At 42.1% G+C, this 20,356-nt stretch overlaps 1 protein-coding gene across 2 annotated transcripts in view; it reads left to right on the top strand.

The window, feature by feature from the left end:
* The first annotated feature begins 17,138 nt into the window (after nucleotides 1-17,138).
* BACH1 (BTB domain and CNC homolog 1) overlaps nucleotides 17,139-20,356 on the top strand; it is a 63,280-nt gene continuing 60,062 nt past the window's right edge. Inside the window, exon 1 of one of the 2 annotated variants that reach the window (XM_062206246.1) lies at nucleotides 17,139-17,258. The gene's annotated coding sequence lies outside the window, so the exon portion shown is untranslated. Of the gene's footprint in view, nucleotides 17,259-17,713; nucleotides 18,034-20,356 lie in introns of those variants that run through there. The other variant, XM_062206254.1, reaches the window with a different exon arrangement.

Raw genomic sequence — 20,356 nt, 5'->3', positions numbered from 1 at the left:
AGAGAGAGAAATAAATATCTTCCATTTGCTGGTTCACTCCCTAAATATCCATAACAACTGGGGCTGGGCCAGACCAAAGCCAGAAGCCAGGAGCTTCATCTGGGTCTCCCATGAGAGTGTGAGGTCCTGCTTCCTTAGGCATGTTACCAGGGGGCTGGGTAGGGAGCCTAGCATCTGGGAATTTAACCAGTGCCCATGTGGGATACCAGAACTGCAGAAGGTTGCTTAACTTGCTGTGCCACAGTGCTGTCCCCAGAGGGCAAGTCTTATCCTTGTTACTCCATCTTGGTCATAAACAGAAGTCCAGATGTCTTTTTTTGCAAAGACCTCTTTTTTTGAAACAAGCACACAAACGAAAAAATTTTCTGCTTTCTTTTTAAAGTGTGCTGAGTGTAACTTGTTTCATCCTTTTCCTACTGGTAGTTGTCCTCATAAATCTTATAGATTTCTATGAATAAGAAGTAAACAGGCCACACCTGTATGACTATCGTCCCTGGGGAACTAAAGGAAGCATGCCCTACATATCTAATACCTCCTGTCATTGAGTCCTATCTGTTTCATACAATTTCTTGAAAGAAGGTTTAGTTCCAGCCCCTTAAAATGTTTTTATTGTCTTTTCAGCTATTTGTAGTACTATCAGATCAAATTTTACTGAATTTACGCTGATGGTTGTTCAGCATCAGTAGCCAAGAGCAAAGTCATTGGCTTCAGTCTGAGTCTTGGCTCAACTCTGAATAACAATAGCATTCCTTGAGCTCCTACTACTTGGCCAGGCAATGTATTATGGAATTTTACACAGACTATTTCACTTAATTCTCACAACTCTGCCTAATACCAAAGTTGGTATTATTATTATGTTTTAAGATCAAAATCTCCCATCAGGAGCCAGAATATCTGAACTGAATCTTGACACTACTTACCCATTACCAACTTTCTATTATTGGGAAAGTTTTTTGACTTCTATAAGCCTTGTATTCCTTATTTTTTTAAAAAGAGATTTAGTTATTTATTTATTAGGAAGGCAGAGTTGGAAAGAGAGAAAGAGAGAGAGAGAGAGAATCTTCCATCCACTGGTTCGCTCCCCAAATAGACATAATGGCCAGAGCCGGGCTGATCCGAAGCAAGGAACTAGGAGCTTCTTCGGATCTCCCACACGGGTGCAGGGGCCCAAGCACTTGAGCCATCTTTTGATGTGTTCCCACATGCATTAGCAGGAACTATATCAGAAGTGGAGCAGCCAGGACTCAAATGTGTGCCCATATGGGATGCCAGCATCACAGGTGAGGGCTTAACGGCTATGCCACAGCAATGGCCCCATATTCCTCATTTTAAAAGTGGGAATAATTATATATCTTTCACTATGCTGTGAGAATTATAGGAAAAAAATCCTATAAAGTACTTAGGTCAGTGATCAGTACATATAAGTACTCAATAAAGGGTAACTAGTTGCATTACGGAGAATAAAAGGATAGTGCTGTGTGGCTTCCAGAGGGTTTCTGGGAACTTGATAAGGAGGCAATGAGAAGGTACCTCCCAGACCTTCTACTACAAGGCATAATTGTAATCTTGTAATCCACCATTGGCAACAGCTACTAAGATTTGAAATGCATTGGTGCCTTTGCTCAATGCCACACCCTCTGTGGACTGCTCCCTGCCAGCGATGGAATGCAGTGGGTATACTAGGGAGTAGTACCTCCTTCATGGAGCCATGGGACTTTTGCTGTTGGCTTAGGCTCAAGAATTTCCTGATGGCTTTGCAGAACCTTCATTTAGGCTGTACTGCACTTCTAGGATGCTTCCACACCATCTTCACTCCACCCCCTCTCTGCTTGACGTTCATCTTGCAAGTGGAATGCTATGGCCCCGCCAACCTTTTCTGGCTTCCTTTCTACTTCCTTTCACATAGGCATTCTTTCTAAGCAAATCCTTGCAAGTTTAATCCTGTCTTGGTATCTGCTTTTTGGAGAAACTTGACTAACAGATTTGAATTCTTGTTAAGTTTGCTAATCACAACTTGCAGAGGGTTTTTCCTGGCCCCAATCTCAAGGAAATGGCAGCCACTACCATTTTCCTTAGAAGTCTCTCTGCATTCCTACAATAGTTCCCTCTTGGCTTCATTCATTTGATTTCCCACCATATTTTAAGATTGAGCACGCCCCTATGCTTTGTTCATTTTTCCTTCCTGCCAGCTGCATTTATCATTGTTTTATTTATCTGCCCTGGTTTTTTTCTGTCTTCTGCTTGAAACTTTGAAACCCTGAATTCATCGGGATGCTCAGTCTGCTTCATTTTTTTTGTACTTTCTCAATTAAAAAATGTATTTGAGAAGGAGAAAGAAAAAGAGAAGGAGAGAGAGAGAGAGAGAGAGAGAGAGAGAGAGATGCTCCCATCCACTGGTTTACTCCCCAAATGTCTGAAATGGCTAGTGAGGCTGAAGCAGTAAATGGGAACTCAATCTAGGTTTCCTACATGGGTGGCAGGAACTTGAGTCATCACCTCTGCCTCCTGGGATTTGCATTAGCAGAAAGCTAAATTCAGGAGCTGGAGTCTGGGTCAAACCCAGGCACTTTGATGTGGCATATGATGTCCTAATGAGTAGCTTAACCAGTAGTCCACATGCATGCCCCCATGTATTTTCTTTATATTTTATTGCAGTATATTTTGCAAGTTTGTATGTAGATAGCCTTTATGCGATCAATGTATAAATAATAGACTATATATCTTGTCATTCATTCTTTTTTTTTAAAAAAAAAAAAGTCCTTTATTTGAAAGGCACAGTGATGGGGCGGGGGGAGAGAGAGAATCTTTCACCAACTAGTTCACACCCCTAGGTTGCCATAACAGTCAGGCTGGGCCAGGCCAATGGCAGGTCTCAGGTGCTCCATTTGGGTCTCCCTTGCGGTAGCAGGAGCCTGGATACTTGGGGCACTAGCTGCTGTCTCCCAGGAACATTATAAAGAAGCTCTGTCAGAAGCAGAGGTAGGACTCAAATCCATCTACTCTGATATGGGATGCATCCCATATGGCAGCTTAACCTGCTGAGTCCCAATACCAGCTCCGTGGTTCATTCTTATAATTCTACCTTCTATATAAGCTTCCCTGCATGTAAATGCTCCTTCAGTGTAACACTGGACAAGGTAATTACTCTCCCATCCTCATAATGAAACAGGGTTGGACATACATTCCCTTCTGTTTGTTGTGAAGATTTGATGAAGTCACATCAATGCAACCTATCCCTGGGATTCCTGTTGAGAAAATGCTGGTTTGTTTCTCCACTTAAGCAACTTAAAATCCGAGTTTGTGCTTGTGTTAAAATTAAATGATATGTGCTGGGTTCTAGTCCTGGTTGCTCCTCTTCTAGTCCAGCTCTCTGCTGTGGCCCGGGAGGGCAGCAGAGGATGGCCCAAGTTCTTGGGCCCCTGCAACCACATGGGAGACAAGGAAGAGGCACCTGGATCCTGACTTTGGATCGGTGCAGCGCCAGCTGTAATGGCCATTTAGGGAGTGAACCAATGGAAGGAATACCTTTTTCTTTGTCCCTCTCTCTCACTGTCTATAACTCTACCTGTCAAATAAAAAAAAATTAAGTGATGTGTTATTTAAACAGAAAACGTTCACAGATAGAAAAAGGGTCACAGAAATTGGTACAGCTAAGTGGCAAGACAAGATTTGAACTCAGATCTTCTGGTCTCAGAAGCATACCTTGGTTACCAGCCATTTACTACAAAATAAGACAAAAATATCTTTACTTCTGCTGCAAGACAGTGCCTTAGTCTGCTTGAGCTATTACAGCAAAATACCATGAATTTGGTATTCATAAACAACAGGAATTTCTGAAGGCTGCTAAGTCCAATATCAAGGTGCCAGCAGATTTGGTGTGTGGTGAGACCCTTGTCTTAATCTATTTATACTGTCATAGCAGAGTACCACAGACTGTATAATTTAAAGAAGACAGATTTATTGGGGTTACAGTTCTAGAAGCTGGGGAGTCAGATTGAGGGGCTGCATCTGGGAGGACCTTCTTGTTGCAACATAACAGTGGAAGGCATCAGATGGGTAACAAAGTGAGAGAGGACAAGAAGTGGCCTAATCCACTTTCACAACAAACTTACTCCCCCAGTAACAAACCTACTCCTGCTGTAATGAATCAGTCCCTGTGATAACAAATCTACTCCCGTGACAGTAATGTTAACCCATCTCTAAAGGCAGAAACACCTCCCATTAGGACCCACCTCCCAATATTATTGTGTTGATGATTAAGTTTCCAATTCATGAACTTTGGGGCAAATGTTCAAACCATCACAGTGCACTTTCTGGTTCATAGATCCTACCTTCTAGCTGTGTCCTCACAAAGTGGATGAGACAAGTTAGCTGTTTTGTAAGGGCACTAATCACATTCTTAAAGGAACTCTCATGATTTAATTCCCTTCCAAAGGCCCCATCTTCAAAATAGCTCATATTGGAGGTAAGAATTTTATCATATACATTTTTAGAGGGGGAACATTGAGATCTTAACAGCCAGGTCTCTCAGAAGTAGACCCTGAGCCAGAGATTCATGTGCAAATAACTAATTTATTATTTCCTCCCAGAGGAAATTGAGAAGAAATTGAAGTAAAAAGGATATGGAAGGGAATTAAGTAAAACAAGGTACAGTCTTAGAGAGAAGACCTATCAAAGGTCGGACCAATACATAGGAGAACTTGGAGAATAAGTTATACTGTGGAGTTGTCCCAACCTGAGGCAAAGGAGCTTGACCTTCATACCCCTAAGTATCATATTGTAATAATCAATAGACTTATTAAAAATGATCACAAATCATACTTCATAAAAATAAGATAAAACTGTACATTGTACAAGATAAACTTTTTGCATGCTAATCAATGTAAAAAGGCAACATTGAAATCCACACAGTCACATGTATTTATTTATGTTATCCATATCTCTAGGGACTGCTTCAAATAGAGGAAAGAATTCTTAGTCTATAAGCCCAAAGAGCTGCATTACGTTGGTAGCTTTATCTTGAAAATTCAAATTCCTCATCTGGGATATGTCCTGTTTCATCTGCCATAGAAGATAACACATCAAACAAAACAAAATCTGTCACAATGGTTTATGAACTAATAATTATTAAATAATAAAAAAAATTTAGGATATTAAATGATGGATGGATGCATCTGAATCTTTCCTGCTTTTTTGCACTTTTATGACATGTGCTTAAAGTTGTATTTATATTTTCTCAGGATCTTGCAAATGGTTTTGTGCTTGATTTCTCATTGTTAAGGATAAAGAGTCATATTCTATTATAGCTTGCTTTTAGAAACTCAAAGGACACGTATAGTTAATAAGAAATATGTTCACTGTTTCCTTTCTCTATTTATCTTAAGGGATATAAAATACATTACCAATAGTATTCATTCCGGAAAGCTTATTTAACTAGTGGGCAGTGTTCTAGCATTCTAAAATTCAATTTGATGCCTTTATAACTCTAATTTTAATATTAATTCTAAGACCTCCTCTTAGGTAAAACATCCAAATTATCAGTATAAAAAGGTATTTCTTTCTATGAAGTAGGGTTCAACATTTCATCCTCCTTATAACTTCATTCCATAGACATGGATTTAACATACATTTTATTTATTTTGGACACTGTAAGTGCCTTTTCCAATTTCAATTCATGTAATTTATTAGTTATGTGCAGATCCTTTATTAGTTATTTTTATGATTCCTAGTAAAACAGAAAGATTTCGTACAATTGTACTCTGTATAATTTCTCATGCTCTTACAACGTTTTGTAGAGTTTAAATCTATAAAACTATTCTGAAGGATTCTAACTTCTCTTTCCTTTTTATTTTTTATTTTTTTTTTTGCCCCTTTGGCAATTATCCCATATTTCAAAAGAGCCACTTCCTGGAACTTCATCAAAGTATTTTTCACTGGCTTATCTGAATCTCTGTTTTCTTATTTGTGACCTATTTATATACAAGGGAAGGTGGCAATACTGAAGTCAGTAATTAACAGACTTTGCAATTTCATAGAAAGATCCATTTTTGGCTCTATTAAGCTCAACAATATTATACTGTTATTCATTGCTATTCATTTGCCAGGTCCGAAGGTCATCATGTATAGGTTGAGTATATGCAGATTGCTATAACAGAATATCATAGATGCAGTGATTTAGAAAACAAACATTTGCTTCTCATAGTTATAAAGGCTAGAAGTCCAAAATCAGGGTTCAGAAATTGTTATCTGGTGAGGGCACTCTTCTTGCTGTGTCCTCACATAGCAAGAAGAGTCAGGAAAGTTCTCTGGGGTTTTCTTTATAAGGGCACATACATGAGTTCCATCCTCATGACCTAATTCATCATTTCCCAAAGATCCTCCTCCTAACACCATCATATTGATGTTTAGGATTTTAATATATGAATTTTGGGGGATTACAAACATTCAATCTCAATCATTGAGAATTTTCATTACAATCCACTTCTGCATAACCTAGGATGCATGGCTTCAATGTTCTCAGCATGTCTTTAAACAGAATGACATGGGAGACTTAAGAGTACAGCGTGAGATTAAGAAGGGGTATTATTTAACATTGTCTTTGGCTTCATGCAATAGAAACTCAACTCCAGCAGTTTAACCGAATAGGGTTTCTTTTCTTTGGTATGATAAGAAGAATGAAGGCAGCAGCCAGGGCTGGTCAGTTACTCAAGGAAATTGTTAAGGACTGAGCTGCTACTTAGCTTCCTGCTCCACTAACCTTAGCCTGCTGGTTGAAAGACAATAGTTTGTTCCGTTTTGTCATTTGAGGGATAGAGAGTAGGGGGCAAAAATATATATCGGTTGGTTTGTTCTTTTGTAAGAGCTTTCTGGGAAGTTCCACTGGATGTGGATTTGTTTATATCTGTGAAGGGGGTCTCAGAAAGTGTTTTATCATTCAGTTGATTGCATATTTATAATATTTTGGAACAGAGTAACTAATAAAAGATCTGCATCATAAATGATACATTACTGAAATTGAAAGACAGAACTATATAAAGTGGCTAAAATAAACAAAATGTATGTTAAATCCATGTCTGTGGATGGAAGCTGTAGGAAGGATGAGATCTTGAATCTTATATAGTCAACAGTATTAGGTCTGAAAGAAAGAAAGGAAATGGATATTGGGTAGACAACCAGCAGTGCCTGTCACAGAGGGATTTAGGGAAAAAAGTAAAAGGCATCCCTGACCCGAAGGTCAGTCTTGAAACCACTAATGATGGACACAAAGGGTGTTTCTGTGAAGTAGTCACTGCCTGGTCCAGGCCAGGATTTACCTTGTCAAATTCACCAGGCTTTTGAACTTGCTGAGGCAGAAATCTGCGCTGTAGATGTAACAATGATCTAGCTTTTGGATGTACACTTACTTGAAGCTTCAGAAACAGCAAGAGCACTGGAAATATAATGTAACTTGCAATGAGGATGTTGCCAATAAGTGTATCAAATATGAATGCTTACTAACCAACCTATATCTCTCTAGGCAAATCTATATGCAAAGCCAAATAATCATTAGAAAGAAATTAAAGAGGCATGTTAATGGAATGACTTTGATGTTTAACGTTTAGTAGAGCCAGTTGTAGCTTGTGCTCCCATCCTACTCATGTTTTGTAGGTAGTAGTGCCTAAGGTAAAATACTGTGTCTTCACCATGTTCCTTAGTATGATTTGACTGACATATCTCAACCTCCTGCAGATGATTAAGTCTCAAATCATGCATCGATGGTACTCAGATAGTGGAGGCTTGGTCCCATTATGATGTCTAGGAGGTGGGCCTCCTAGGTTATTGGATAGCCCTGCACTCCTCTATTGCCTGACCTAACCAAATGGCAGAACCAGTAGTGCCCACCTGATCTTGGATTATAAATCACTAAAAGTATGAGCCCAGATATACCTCCTTCCTTCATTAGTAGCTTGTCTTTGGTGTTTCATTGCAGGAACAAGAATATGACTAACACACATTATTATCCCTAGGCAGTGCAAAGGAAGTATTGCCCCATTGGCACCATTGGATCTTCCTCTCCTTGCCCCCTGCCCCCTATTTTTTTAAGACAATCACACTCTTTCCTTAAGTGTGTTAATATTCTCACTTGGGTTACCTCCAAAACTTGAACTGGTGAGCCAGTCAGGGAATAGACAGGAAACAGATGAGACCACTTACAAGGGTAAGGGCAAGTAACCCATGAAGGATTACTGATGGGCCTAATCAGAGTAGGGGAGGTATTACCACCTTGTGTGGCTACAGCTCTTTGGTAGAGTCCACAGCTAAGCTCCTGCTGTCATTTCCATATACAACTGGAAGTGAGGGAGAAGAGGCATCAATGGATATCATCTCAAAAGCTCTGCAGGGAGAAGGCTAACAGGTAGGATCTGGAATGGCCAGTGATAATGCAACAGCCTCACCAATCAACTGTTTTATCTCTCAATGCTAATTTATATCTCTTCTCTGACTTACTAGGTCTTACTTTATAACTTTTAAATCATAGAGGTTATTTTCCTCCATTTTCAAAGTACTTTACACATATGGTACCTCAATGAAAGGATTGGGCTGCTGTAGTGGGACACAGCTTGTGTCCATGGTTTCTTTTCTCCAGGAGTTCAATACTTCTTCCTTCCACTGTGGCCACTCCAGTTCATCTCCAGTTGGCTCTTTATTGATATGTCAGAGTCATCTTTTTGATCACCAGGTAGCAATAAATCTGTATTCCCATTTTTCCCAAGGGTATATGTTTTGTCATACACATTTTTAATCCTCTTTTTTGGTTCCATTTAACTCTCTTTCCAGTATTCCTTTTTTCCTTTACATCTTCTTTTAAATTAAAAACACATTTATCATAGTGGGGCTGGGTATCTTTAGGTAATCTTAAGCTTGGAACTGTTGATACTTTGTGCCACATAATTATTTATTGTGAATTGGGAATAAGGTGTCCTTATTCATGAAGTATTTTATCCATGGGTACTGTCCTATGCATTATGGGATGTTTAGCAACAACCCAGGCCTCGATTCATTAGATGTCATTAGCTCCCCCTTACACAAACATACACACTTTTTTTGGGGGGGGGCTCTTTGTTGTTTTATTTTTTTGTTAAACTTATTTAATGAATATAAATTTCCAAAGTACAGCTTATGGATTACAATGGCTTCCCCCCCACCCCCAAAACCTTCCTCCCACCCGCAACCCTCCCCTTTCCCGCTCCCTCTCCCCTTCTATTCACATCAAGATTCATTTTCAATTCTCTTTATATACAGAAGATCGGTTTAGTATATATTAAGTAAAGATTTCAACAGTTTGCCCCCACATAGCAACACAAAGTGAAAAATACTGTTTGAGTACTAGTTACAGCATTAAATAAGAGTGTACAGCACATTAAAGACAGAGATCCTACATGATATTTTTAAAAAATTGATTAATTTTCTTTGCAATTTCCAATTTAAAACCAAGTTTTTTTTTTCATTTTCAATTATCTTTATAGACAGAAGATTGATTCAGTATATACTAAGTAAAGATTTCATCAGTTTGCACCCACACAGAAACACAAAGTGTAAAAATACTGTTTCAGTACTAGTTATAGCATTACTTCACATTGGACAACACATTAAGGACAGATCCCACATGAGATGTAAGTACACAGTGACTCCTGTTGCTGACTTAACAATCTGACACTCTTGTTTATGGCTTCAGTAATCTGCCTAGGCTCTAGTCATGAGTTGCCAAGGCTATGGAAGCCTTTAGGGTTCGCCGACTTCGATCTTATTCCGACAGGGTCATAGTCAAAGTGGAAGTTCTCTCCTCCCTTCAGAGAAAGGTAACTCCTTCTTTGATGGCCCCGTTCTTTCCACTGGGATCTCACTCACAGAGATCTTTCATTTAGCTCTTTTTTTTTTTTTTCCAGAGTGTCTTGGCTTTCCAACAAACATACACACTTAATACTAATATCTCCTGAGGGCAAAACTGGGCCCATTGAGAATTAATGATACAGATAAATACAGAGGTTTATGCATGGGCTAAGTAAAACTATGAGTTAAAATCTCTCTACTGGTTATGCCAGTTTTATTAAAAATTATTATTTAAGAACACTTTATCAAAACAAATATATTATGAAGTAGACGTTAATACTTTCATGAATTTTAAACATAAAAGATCAAGAGCTGCAGGCTATAATTCTTGGTGTAAACATCAATAAATTTGTCTAATGGAGCTATCAGGCTGGGTTTTTCAGTCCTCTGCAGATGCATGACAGTGGCTGAAGGTTCTGTACATGCTGTCTCTGATTCAGCACCAAGCACAAACATATACTGGCTCCACAAAGCTACTTGCCCCAAACATTTAGGAACATTTCTGTAGGCTTGGGGAAATGATTACATCAACCTTTGTGTACTCTTCTGTCATCTTTTGTGCTCCGGCTCTACTCTCCTCTTGTCTCCCTGATCTGGTGCAGAGTAGTCAGCTACACCAAAGATCTTTGAGGATCTCACTTTCTATTCCTAAGCATTTATCACTTCCTATATAACAATGTCCAACACTAGCTTATGAGAGAAAAGCAAATTCTCTACTTCATTATTGTCTTAGTACATTTTGTGTTGCTATAACAAAACACCTGGGACTGGGTGATATATATATATATATATTTGGCCAATAATTCTGGTTGCTGGAAAGTCCAAATAGCATGGCATTGGCATCTGGCCAGGGCCTACTAGCTGCATCACAACATGGTAGATAAGTAGAAAGGGAAGTGGGTATATGTAAAAGAGGCCAGCACTTGGGGTGATAGGGTGGTCCTGCTTTTTTTTTTTTTTTTAATTATTGACAGAGTTAGACAGTGAGAGAGAGAAAGGTCTTCCCTCCCTTGGTTCACCCCCAAATGGCCGCTGTGGCCGGAGCTACGCCAATCCGAAGCTAGGAGCCAGGTGCTTTCTCCTGGTCTCCCACGTGGGTGCAGGTGCCCAAGCACTTGGGCCATCCTCCACTGCCTTCCCAGACCACAGCAGAGAGCTGGACTGGAAGAGGAGCAGTCGGGACTAGAACCCGGTGCCCATATGGGATGCTGGTGCCGCAGGCAGAGGATTAGCCTAGTGAGCCATGGCGCCGGTCCCTGGTCGTTCATTATAAAACCTACTCTTGCTGTACGTCATCCAGTCCCTCAAAACTTAACTCAGTTCTGCCAGAGAGTATCCATGCCTTCAGTGGTGGTGCCTCCATGACTTACTTAATTCCCACTAGGTCCCATATGCTAAAGGTTCTACCATTATTCAATACTATTACAATGGAGAATTAAGCCTCAATACGAATAAGCTATGTTTAAATATAGAAATTATATAAATATACATAATTGAGTGAGACAAAATTTGGAATACCATTAAGAATGTAATTGAGAAAAATCTCAAGGTTCATTTTAAGTTAGGAGCTTGACATAGGTTTAAAATGAGTTTCTTTTAAATATTTTATTTATGTACCTGAACTGTGCTCTAAGTCTTGTGTTGCTTCTGAGAAATTTAACTCCATTTTCATGCTGTATCATCAGGTAATTTCTTTTTCATTTATCTATTGCTGGATAAAACACCACATCAAAACTTAATGGTTTAAAACAGTAATCACGGGGCCGGCAATGTGGCGCAGTGGGTTAACACCCTGGGCTGAAGCGCCAGCATCCCATATGGGTACTGGTTCTAGTCCCAGCTGCTCCTCTTCTGATCCAGCTCTCTGCTATGGCCTGGGATAGCAGTAGATGGTCCAAGTCTTTGGGCCCCTGCACCCACGTGGGAGACCCAGAAGAAGCTCCTGGCTCCTGGCTTCGGATCGGCGCAGCTCTGGCCATTGCAGCCAACTGGGGAGTGAACCAGTGGATGGAAGACCTCTCTCTCTCTCTCTCTGCCTCTCCTCTCTCTGTGTAACTCTGGCTTTCAAATAAATAAATCATTTTAAAAAAAGTAATCATTTTATTACCTCACAGATATAAGAGTTGACTGGGCTCAGCTGGAAGGTTCTTTGATACAAACCTGACTAGGCCTGAGACTACCCAAGATCACATGCCTGGCATATGATGCTGACTACTGGGCAGGGCTCTTGCCTGAGGCGGCTGCCTATTCTGCTATTGAGTTCTCACAGCATGGTGGCTTCTTCTGAGAGGGACTGTCCCAAGAGAGATCATTTCAAGAAAGAGGAAGTGGAAGCTGCCAGTCTTCTGAAAGACTAGACTCAGCATTGCTTTTGTAGTGAAAGGCCCAGATTCAGGAAGAAGGAAAGAAAGAACTCCCAGTCTCGATGGAGAGTGTAACAAAAATTGTGTAGATATGTTTAGTGTACTCTAGCCTCCTATTGGATTTCAGAAGCACGAGAATTTCTCCTTATTTGAGCCACTCAGTTGCCATTGATTCTGGTATTTCTGAATTTGAACAGTATCTCTTTTACTGATTTTCCCCATCACTGAATTTTTGCTCCACTATTGTCTTCTTCATTTTTCTTTCTTTCTTCTGTTTTTTTGCCTTTCATTTTGAACTTAGACTTTGTGGACATCAAACCAGAGGCTATATTCCCTTCACCTTACCTTTCATTTTACTTATCAGGTAAACAGAATGGTGTTTTCCTGTCTTGCTCCATGAAGTCTTCATTGTCTTCTAATGACATATATTCATTTTCCACAAAGAATTTCCAACTTGGATGCACAGATTCTATTTTAACCCATAGTCACTTCTGATGGAAGAGGTGTCAAATGGAAGTTCTTAAATTTTTTTTTAAATTAACAGAAAATTTATATGTATTTATAGATACTGTGTGATGTTTCACTACATGTAATTTGAACATTATACAATGTTCAAATCAAGGGAAGCATATATATTTCTGCAAAGATTAATCATTTCTTTGTATGAAAAACATTTAATATCTGTTCTAGCTTTTTTGAAATATACAGATATTATCATTATCTATAGTCAACCTACTGTGCAATAGAACACTAGAACTTATTTCTGTTACTTAATCACAACTTAGTACCCATTAATGAATGCTTCCCCATTCCTCCTTGCCCCTATTCTCCCTAGCCTCTGGTAACCATTCAAATGGGTTTTTCAAGTTGGAAAAACCTTTGCTGGTACTATCTTGGTGCTATTCCGCTGTTTATAGTTTTTTGTTCCCCCTTAATTTCTTTGGCTGAATTAGTAGATGAATGTTTAATGATCAAAGAAAATAAGGCAATGGAGATGGAATGAATGATATTCTGGGGAGGTTTTGGGGTATAGATCCATCCTAGACCTCATGTTGAATGCAAAATTGGGATGGGAACAGAGTAATTGTGGATGCGTAGATCTTTTCCAGGATTAGGAAGGGGAGGAGAGGGGAATCGTGGGTTACAATGACTACATATCAAAGCTTTTCTAGGATAATATTCATTGTCCAAATATTATGCTCTATTGTCCCTTAAAGTCAACATGGCATCCATCTATATGGTTTGCTTCCCTCATTTTTGATACCCAGGCAAGGCAACCTGTCACTGGAGGAGAAAATGATGATGCATATTTCTAGTTTATTATAATCATTCCTGGACTTGTTGTGGCTTAGAGCTGATGGCTTGGACTTATTTAAATTGTTTTCAGAATTAATGATAAGATTTTATTTTGGTAATAAAATCACCATAATGTCTAGAAAGAGAATATGTAAGTTAAGGACAATTTGAAAAGGGAATAATATTTTTCAAAAATGACTATGCCATATACACCCTCTTTTGAACAATGTAGAATATCGACATTCTTCACAACAGAAAAACATTGCCATTACTTTTCAAACTCAATGAGCAATATAAGTCAAGATTTAATCAATAAGCTGTGATACTCACATTTTATGGATAATTCCTCCTAAGGAATAATGTACTAAAAACAAAACGATGTGACAAAGGAGTACTAATTGCAAATGACTGTGAATCAGCAGTCAAGACTTTATGTTGTGCCACCAGGCTCATTTTCCCAGTTTCAAACTCTTATCAACGCCAATTAAAAACAATCACTTATTGTTGTAAAGTTTTTTCCCCCATAGGAATTGTGCAGAGGCACAATTATAAACATGAGATAATTTTTAAAAATTTATTTTAGTACGATATTTCCATAAATGTAAATTGGTGTAAAAGACCTTAAGGCTAAGTTTAAAAGTTGTCCAATTAAGCAGAACTCTTTTCTTGATTCTGAGTATGGTAGGGTTACTGAAGGTTTTGTTGGCTTGGTAACTAACAGTGTTAAAGCTAACACTGGGAGTCCCAAAGGCATAAGCCAGAAGGTAAAGTTGCCTGTGAATATACAGGCTTTAAAAGAAACTATAACGGTTTTGTTGAGTAAGGGATACTGAAAACAAAAACTGCCACATAATTTACTGCTAGTTTACTACATCATCATTCATTTGCTCCTTCATTCAACCTGTAATCTGTTTCTCCTCCCCTCATTCCTTCTCCATACTTAATTAGCATTTGAAAACATCACATGATTTAAATATCTCTATTCCCTCCCTTTAGTCCACAGGATAAAGTCCAAACCAGGTTACAGGCCATGAAGCCCTACTTTTTTTGACTTTGTTTTATTACACTGCAATTTCACCTTTCATTCTGTTCTTACTGCATACCAAAAGCTCTACCTCAGTAGTACTTCATTGTGATCTGAAAATCATCAGCATCAGTATTAAAAAGGCATGTCTTGGTCAGGTGTTTGGCCTCCCAGTTAAGACAATGCATCCATCAGAGTGCCTGGGTTTGAGTCTGGGTGTCTGATTCTAGCTTCCTGCTAATATGTAGCATAGGATGATGGCTCAAGTGGTTGAGTCCCTTTCACACTTACTTGGCAGACTTGGATTGTGTTCCAGGCTCTGGCTTCAGCATGGTACAGGCCTAGTTGTGGCTGACAATTTGGAAAGTGAATCAGCAGATGGGAAATCTGTTTCTCTCTTGTCTTTCAAATAAACAAATAAAAATGATTTCTAGAAAGATGCCTTGGGTACCATCCAGACCTATGATAGCAGGATCTTTGAGGCAGGGCCCAGGAAGCTGCATTTTAGTGAGCACCCAGATATTCTTAAGCAGCAGTTTGAGAGTCATTCCTAGTTGCCTTGATAGTGTCAAAATCTTGGTATTCATTTGTATGACCACTATGGAAATAAGAGGCCCTCCCAAAGAGGAGGGTGTGTTCCTTGTTGAAGAAACTGCACAGGTGTGGGAGGCAGAATGTAGTTACACTGGCTCAACGTGGAAGGAAAGTGAAGCCTCAAAAACCCTCACATGATTTATAAGAACCCCAATCCTTCTTTCATAGTCTACTTCCAGCTGTCCTTTCCTTATTTCTTGTTAACTATCTGCACAGCTACGATGAACTCAGGTAGCCTGGAATGCCATCTGCCTCCTCCCTGGACAGCTGGGTCTTACGCATGACCATTAAGACACAACACAGGGCCGGTGCCGCGGCTCAATAGGCTAATCCTCCGCCTAGCGGTGCCGGCACACCGGGTTCTAGTCCCGGTCGGGGCGCCGAATTCTGTCCTGGTTGCCCCTCTTCCAGGCCAGCTCTCTGCTGTGGCCAGGGAGTGCAGTGGAGAATGGGCCAAGTGCTTGGGCCCTGCACCCCTTGGGAGACCAGGAGAAGCACCTGGCTCCTGGCTTTGGATCAGTGCGGTGTGCCGGCCGCAGGGCGCCAGCCATGGTGGCCATTGGAGGGTGAACCAACGGCAAAAGGAAGATCTTTCTCTCTGTCTCTCTCTCTCTCTCACTGTCCACTCTGCCTGTCAAAAAAAAAAAAAAAAAAAAAAAGACACAACACAAATGTTTCTCTTCTGGAAATCTCTCCCTGATATCCAAGCCATAGTGTATCATTTTACCATTTATACTCCCATTCAATTTCACTGTCATTTTATCATGTATTTCGAATATAATGTGAATGTCCCTAAGCCCTGCAGACTGTGGGTACACAAATGCAGTTTTGTTAATAATAATACATGAATTCATTATCGTGGTAACTTTTTTTTTTCTGCCATGTTGCTCCAGGGCTGTCTTAGTGAATTCAAGAAATAAGTCCACGCTCTCTGGAGCTGCTGCCAGTTGAGCCACCAAGTTTCCCCATCTCTCCTTCTCCATTAGAACTGAAAAGCTAACAACAAAATCCCTTCAGACAGATCCTTCGAGGGCTGCAGGCCTCCGGTTCGGTGCCATCTCTCCAGGAACTCTATTATGGAGTTGGCTGGCACAATCCCCTCTCTTCCGACATGGATAAGCTTTGCCATGTGCGCTCTGCAGGGCCCAGGCTTTCAACTCCAGAGGTGTTAAATGGCTTGGGAACATAATTTTAAAGGTGACAATTGGATACACACCACAATAAGCACCAAGGGATGAAAGCGCAACCAGAGCTCCAGCCGGGCCGGAGGACACCGCTGGCACCGAACCTGGCTGGAAGTTTCCTGGCAGTCGTGGTGAAAAGGGAACACCTGTTAGCGGATGCCCTTGTTCTCATTCGAGCCAGGGCTGCCAGACGCCTTCTACAATATCCCGGATGTACTTGCTTCTTCCCGATCGGCAGGATCCCACACCTGGCCAATCTGGGCGCCTGCCACCCCGAGGGCTTCCTCAGCCACGGCCCCTGGGCGGCTCTGGGGAGGGCCGTGGGGCCGGCGCCCGCTCTCACTCCCGCAGGGCGCGGGAACCCGGAGCACCCGGCGCCGTGAAGGCATCCGGGCGTCCGGACAACCCTCGGGCTGAGGGGCTGAGGGGGCCGCCCCTTTCCCGTCTGCCCTCAGGAAAGGAGTGGTCCTCGTACGGGGCTGGGCACGCGAAGGTGGGGGACCCGCGCCGCTGCCTCTCCTAGGCCGGCCCAGCCCTCCCTGGGGCTCCCAGAGCAGGCTTTCCTAACCCACGGCTCCCCGGGTCCCCGGCCCAGGCCTCACGAGCCGCAGGGCGGGGCTCCAAGTGCGGGCGGGACTTAGGCGCGGTGGGCGTGGCCTCACGAGGAGGGCGTGCCTCGCGAGGGCTGGCGGGAGGGGCGGGGCTTCGGCGGGGCGGGGCGGGGCCTCGCGAGGCCAGGCGGGCGGGGTTTGGGAGCCTCGGCGCGGCTGCAGCCGCGGCTTCCGAGCTGAGGAGAGGGGAGGGGACGGTACGGGAGCAGACGGGGCAACCGGCCGCGCGGAGGGAGTGAGTCACCTGACCGCTGCCCGCGCCACCCGCCTGCCTCGCTCGCTGCCGTCAGACGGGCCGCGCCGCGCTTCGGCTCCGGTGAGTGGCTTGGCCGACCTGCTCGCCCTTCCCCGGGAGGGTCGGCGCGGTGGCGCGCGGGGTCGCGGCCTGGGCCTGTGAGGGGCGGCGCCGAGGCGGCCTCCGGCGGCTGTTTTCTGGTGGTGGTTGTGGGTCCCGGGGCGGGGAGCGGCTGCGGCCCCGTTCCTGGAAGTGGCCGCGTCCACCGGAAGGGGCGTCCGTGGGTGCCCGTGGCTCTTGAGGCGGCCAGCGCCGTTGTTTACCGGCGCGCGCTGTTCTTTACCCCCGGGCGGGCGCCTGCTGCCCCTCCCCTGCCCCTCGGCCCCCGGGCCGGAGCCCACCCGGCGCCCCAGCCCGCGGCCCGCCCTGGCTGTGACACATCAGCACCGCCCTCACGGCCCGGGCCCGGTCCTGCCCTCTGCCCACTCCCAGCGCCTCCGCAGCGTCCCCCGAGCCGGGCGGGTGTGGGTCGCGCGGGTCATCGCGTCGGAAAGGCCGAACGGTGGCCAGAGCGGGAAGATCACCTGGTCTAACCTGCGTCTGGAGAAACTGGTTTTGGGGATTGGAGGTCTCGGGGCTCCCATTGTTGGCGTTTTGCCCGCTCGTCGTAATGGGGACTCTCACAACATGGTGAGAGTGGGTGTTGATTGTAGACACCAGCTTTGTGCTCCTGTAATGCATCGCGAACGCCGTGGCTTTCTCTCTCACCAGGCAGGCTCATGTCATTGAATAGAATTGTGCGGCATGCGTTTGTGCCATGAGCCCTCTTTCTGCGTTCAACTTGTGCGGATTCAAGGTAAAGTGTAGTAGTAATTGTGTAGCAGCGTGTGTGGGAAAATCAAGCTACCATGTCATCTTTGGAGGAACAAAGACTGTAGGATGTTGATAGTTCGGAGAATTTATATCTGTGTTGGAACTGTTACCCATGGAGGATGCCACTACTAGGTCTTTGTTCCTCTAGTGGACGCTTATTACATTCCACAGGGTTTGCATTTGAGGCTGTTTAGAAAGATCAAAGGTGGAAATTCTAGGGAGGCAGAGCATTTGAACGTTTCACATGGCCGAGCAAAGAAATGGGAAGAGCTGTCAGCTTGCTTCTTCCTGATCTCAGGGTAGTGGTGCAAGGGCTGGGCTGGGCTGGGCTGGGCTGGGTTTGAAGGCACTTGTCACTTCTGCCATTGGACATCTTAAGGAAACCTAGGAAAAAAGGCTGCTGTGAGTCATCTTGGAGTAGGGTGGCTTTGGGGTAGTGACTGCATCTTGTTTTGTTGTTAACATAAGGTTCTGTCAAGCGGTTTACCTTTGTTCAGTATGTTGGTTGGATAATGAGGTAGGATGACTCTTTAAAAAAGTTGTGTTGCTGAGTCATTCACCCGAGCCAGAGAGGTAATTAGGAACAGCTGGTGCAGATAGGCTCATCACATGCCTCCACTATAAAAGGCCAAGGAGCACTGAGAGGGATTGCTTCAGAAGGCTGAAGGGGACTCAGTGGTTGTCTGTTCTGATACATGTAATTAGCTGGGGAAGTGCAGGAGCACTCTTAGGAAGTGGCCAGGTAGCACTGTGGTGTTTAGACCAAGAACAGCTTCGAGATCTGACTGAGAATGAATTTGTACTGGAGAGAGTTAAAACTGGGGGAGAAATTTGCAGGCAGAGGTAAACAGTAAACAATATTGTATCAAATATTTATTGCTCCTACTGTACTTAGTTTTTTATTTCCTCTTGTGTAGTCTTTAACATTTCAAAACACGAACTTAATTGGTTCTTCATAAAAGTTTCTTTATGCTAACACAAAAGGGAGTTTTCTTCTTGTTTTTGACTCTTGGCTTTTCATGAATACAGGAGTAGTTTTTTGGTGTCAGGAGGGTAATGTGAATGTGGGTGGATTTAACATGTCTGGTACAGTCAAGGTTAGAAAGTTGTCTAATGAAAGTCAGGTCATACTTATATGTCTCATTCTCTTGATAGATAGTACTAGTGTCTTTACATTTCGTGTCATTGTTTCTTGCTTAAAAGTGACCACATAACCCAAGCATAACTTCCTCAATGTGGACAAAGTTTAGGAAAGAGAAATATGGAGGTGAGGGTTTGGTTCTTAACCTATTGTCAAAAGAATGATGAATTCTTATAGTAGGTAGTTTTCATTTAAAACATTTTGTATTAGGAAAAATTAATTTTGTTTAAATTTGGGACTAGAGAAGATTAGAAATTACATTTTTTAGGGTCTCTAATGAAGAATGCAAGGTGGTAAATTTAAGAAGAAGCTATTAAAACTTCGCTTTTTAAAACTTTTCTATAAAATAAGGAAGACATTAAGGGTACAGATTAACAGTACTTGAGTATTACATAGTGAGGATACATCCGCTCTACCCCATTCTGCTCATGCTTGTTATCCATTGCCAGTAACATTTTTTTAACAGCTGTACTTTTTTTTTAAACTTCTGATTTCTTCTTAAGGGCAATTTTTATCAATGTGATTCTGTTACTTTTATATCGTGCTTTAAAATTAGAAGCTTGAGTGTAATTTTTTTTGACACATGAAAATTTTTTTATTTAGCAGTCAGCATAGCTGTTAATTTGCCTTCAAATTACGTTTTCTTTTGTTTTAATTTTTAATTAGTTTTTAAGAGATTCAGTGTGCTTTGTAGATAGAATTGTAAAAACAATGATACCACTTTTTCCCTCGAGTATGAATTTCTTATTACATTCTTGAAGTTAGTGATGGAAATAGAAAAAAAAAAAACAGTTACGTTTGAAAAATGGAATTATCGATTTGAAGACAAACTTAATGATTTGTTTGATCTCTGTATGTGATCTGAAGTGTAGTGATGTGTAAAAAGATTAATGAGAACACTTGATAATGTATACATTGGAGTGCAATGTTTATAGAACAAATCTTTTAAGAGTTAACCATGTCCTGTGATTATTTATTTGAAAGGCAGAGTTACAGAGAGGCAGACAGGGAGGAAGGGAGAGAAGGAGAAGAGAGATCTTGCATTCCCTGGTTCACTCTCCAAATGGCCGCAATGGCCGGAACTGGGCCAGGCCGAAGCCTGGAGCTTCTTCCCTGTCTCCTTTATGGATGCAGGGACCCAAAAACTTGGACCTTGTTCGTTGCT

This window comes from Lepus europaeus, chromosome 2 (genome assembly GCF_033115175.1).
Source record: "Lepus europaeus isolate LE1 chromosome 2, mLepTim1.pri, whole genome shotgun sequence".
NCBI lineage: Eukaryota > Metazoa > Chordata > Mammalia > Lagomorpha > Leporidae > Lepus > Lepus europaeus.
The sequence above is the reverse complement of the archived record's forward strand: the minus strand, read 5'-3'. Positions and strand labels throughout refer to the sequence as shown.